Below are 4046 nucleotides of genomic sequence, written 5' to 3'. Positions count from 1 at the left end.
ACAAATGAAGAAACTAAGCAATTCTAGAGGATCATCTCATTAAAATAGCTGTATGTCATTTTTTTCTTTTTCTTTGTTTTTTGGGTCATACCTGGCGATGCACAGGGGTTACTCCTGGCTCATGCTCTCAGGAATTACTCCTGCCCATGCTTAGGGGGCCATATGGGATGCTGAGGATCGAACCCGGGTCAGCCGCGTGCAAGGCAAACGCCATACCCGCTGTGCTATCACTCCAGCCCCCTGTATGTCATTTTCTCTGGAAAAAATACATCTGCTGTGTATGGTCATTAAATCGTCAAAGTTTGGCAAAGAAATAACAGCTCAGATTCTTTTTTACCACTTAAAAGAAAACTCAAAAGGAAAAAACAACAAGAACAACATTAGAAAGCAGAAGGAATATGATATTTAGTACCTTTCTGAGTGACTGTAGGGTAAGTTTTTAAAATGATGCACATTATCTCTTCAGCAGGGTATGGCTAGAGGGAGTAAAAGAAAAAAGCCTCATTCATTAAAAGAAGGGAAGATATAGATCAGCAATAATTCTTATGCCAAAGGAGAGAGGAAACAGAAACTTGTGTACAATTAAAAAAATTGAAGATGAAAATGAAAGCTATTAGAAATAAATTTAACTGAAAAAAAATGCTCAAGTCTGACTCTAGTGGGGAACTCCTATCAATAATAGTAATGTTTTTGTTAAAATACTGAATGTAACCAAAGTAAAGAGAAAGTAGTGAAATTTATCAGTTGGGGGGGCGGGGGCGGGATGGGAAGTATACTTGGTTTTTGGTATTTTTTTTTCTTTTTGGTGGTGGAATATGGGCACTGGTGAAGGGATGGTTGTTTCAGCATTGTATAACTGAGACTTAAACCTGAAAGCATTGTAATTTTCCACATGGTGATTCAATAAAATTAAAAAAAAATTTTAAAAAAGATGATGGCAGAGTTCTAAAAGACAGGTTTCTTTCTATTTTATTTCAGATGGGAGAATAGTGATAGTAAATATGGTAAACAACCCACTCAGATGAGAAACAAATCTGAAAGATTTTTCACCTCTAAGCAAAATATTGCTTTGTGAAGACATTACAAATTTAATGACTACAACATTCTATTGTACCCTTAAATAAACATCTTTGTTCCTACAGAAAAACTAGCAATTATTCTACCCTGTCCTTTAACTCATCAGTTTTTAAATCTTATTTCTCTTACACAGTTATATATAATTTTGAGAAGATTAATATGCTTTTGCCAAATGAGTATTTAATGTGCTGCAGATGCTGAACACCTCAAAAAGTGAGGACTGAGACTTGTTGAAACCTAAGATTGGGTGAAACTAAAATGGAGTATTGACTCACGATGCTGGACTCCCAGCTTCATTATACACTAATTATGGTACATTTTCATAGCAAAAATAACATCTACCACTTACGTTATGACATTTTATGATCGCTATGGAAATTAACAAATATGGTTAGTGGCTGAATGGCACCTAGATTCTGGGAAATCATTATGACTAAAACTTTTCTCTTCTCTGAAATATCACAAATATTCCACCTGTAAGAAATGTGCCCACTTCCATTTGATCACACCCAGGAGTACTCAGGGATACTTATGGCTTTGACCACAGCAGTAAGTCTTGGTCGTGCCAAAGGTGACGCCAGAATCCAATCAGAATTGGACCATCACTCTGACTCAGAAGAACTTCTCATTTCCTTTCTCCCTTCCTTACTTCCTTTTTCTTCCTTCTTTCCTTCTTTCTGAACTGGTCTTTTTTTTCCCTGATCGGGGGGCGGGAGCGGGGGAGGGCACCTTATGATGCTCAGCGGTTACTCCTGACTCTGCATTCAGGAATTACTACCAGCAGTGCTCAGAGGCTATACTGGATGCTGAAGATCAAACCCATATGCAAGGCAAACACACTACCCACTGTACTATTGCTCCAACCCCATTGAATGGATGGTCTTTAATAGGAAACACATCACTATAGCTGGGATAGGAGATAGAAGGTGGAGGGGCACTGGGATATGGTCAAGGGGTCTAGAGGTGCTGACTGGTGGGGGGTGTGGTGTTGGATGTTTTTCTGCATGAACTCAACCATTATTATATTGTAAATATAGTTCATAAAATAAAAATTTTAAGAGAAAGAGAGTGAGAAAGGAGAGGATAGAGAGAGAGGGAGAGGAGAGAGAGAGAACATGAAAAATACATTTTTTTTTGAGGGTGGGGAGTTGGGCCTTTTTCTGTGATGCTTAGTAGCGCCACCTGGTGGTCCTTCTGTTAAACTGCACGCAAGACAATTTTCTGAATAATCTCTGGTGCACTTTCTCCATTTTTACACCTACAAGACTTAGGAAAGTATGTAGAAGCAATGTACTTCCTCAGGTGAATGTCCAGAGGTGTGTGCTATTACTTTAAGTAAGCTATTACTTTTATTTAGAAACAATACTACACATTCTCTGAGTATGCACAGTCTGAGTATTTATGTACACTATTATCTAACAGGCGTTTTCCTGTTCCTTGTTTTCTTTCCCCTTATCCTTGAACTCTTTCCTGAACAAGTTAAATGAACTTGGTGCCTTGATCAAGTACTGAACAAACACTTTCTAGAACATTCTTATCCATGATAAGTTCTCATCACTCATGTTAGGTCGTTGCTAGACACAGACACTCCCGACTCAGAAAGACAGAGACCAGAGTTTATTAAAGCTCAGCGCTGAGCACTCCTGAGCCAAGGCAACTTGAGGAGCCTCAAGTGTTCATTCACCTTTCATTACATACCCAATTACATCCGAAACTTTGTGGTACAAGGCCACGTTCTTATATTTTTAACCTTTATCTTACACAAAGCCAGAAGGAGAAGCAGAGGTGGCAGTTAGAGAAAACGTTATACTCTGTTTGATACACGTAACCACATTCACCAACTCATCTTGCCTGCTATTTGGTGGGTGGGTAGGTTGATTCATGGAAAACTAACACACTAAAGGCTAACTAAGAAAAACATAGTTAAAAGAAAAAACATGGTTCCTTTCATTTTTCACAGCAACAGTTTACGACGAATTGACTCTTAGAAGAGAATAAATATTAATCATTATTGAAATATATTTTGTAATGTAACTGTGAATGTAATAAAGAGCATCTATGTGTAAAGTCAATCAGTTGACATTATAATGTGCATTATTATCTACATTGTATATACTTGGCACATTGTATATATTTTATTTTATTTTATTTTATTTTTTTGCTTTTTTGGGTCACACCCAGCGATGCTCAGGGGTTACTCCTGGCTTTGCACTCAGAAATTACTCCTGGCAGTGCTTGGGGGACCATATGGGATGCCGGGGATCGAACCCGGGTCGGCCACGTGCAAGGCAAACGCCCTACCCGCTGTGCTATCGCTCTGGCCCCCACATTGTATATATTTTAGTTTATTATTTTTTGCCAATAAAAAGTAAAAACTTTGTTAAGTTCTTTTTTTTGTAGGGATGCTTAAGAATCACTCATGGCTCTGTGCTCAGGAATCATGACTGGCAGGGCTCAGAGGACTGTTGGATAGAACTTAGATTATTTAGTTTTCATAACTACATATACATCAACATGGGTCAAATGTTTTTTGTAGGTAATTAATGTTTTCAGATGGTTGATTAAATTACATAATTTATCAACTGTTTAAATTTTTATTTCTCATGTTTCCACCAGGATAGTAATTCTATGATGTAAAGAATATGATGTTATCTTCCCATAATTAATCAGCAATCTTTACTTAATTCTTAATGCTTAGAACTAAAGGATAGACAAATAGGTACTGGCTGACATGTTTCTTGATTTGCTTGTTTTTGCTTTGACATATAAAATAAAAACTGTAGGTATCTGAAGTGGTAAAAAGGGATACTTTGCTATAAGACTTGTAAAAGATATCTTTGTCTGCTCATTAACTCAAATGAATAATTTAAGTACTTTTGTACAATATCTAACTTGGTCTCATCTCCAAGGTCAACTCCAAAATAAAAATAAAAATAAACTATGTTTTTATACAGAAAAGAATGTATAAA

Source organism: Sorex araneus, chromosome X (genome assembly GCF_027595985.1).
Source record: "Sorex araneus isolate mSorAra2 chromosome X, mSorAra2.pri, whole genome shotgun sequence".
NCBI lineage: Eukaryota > Metazoa > Chordata > Mammalia > Eulipotyphla > Soricidae > Sorex > Sorex araneus.
This window is presented reverse-complemented; position numbering follows the sequence as displayed.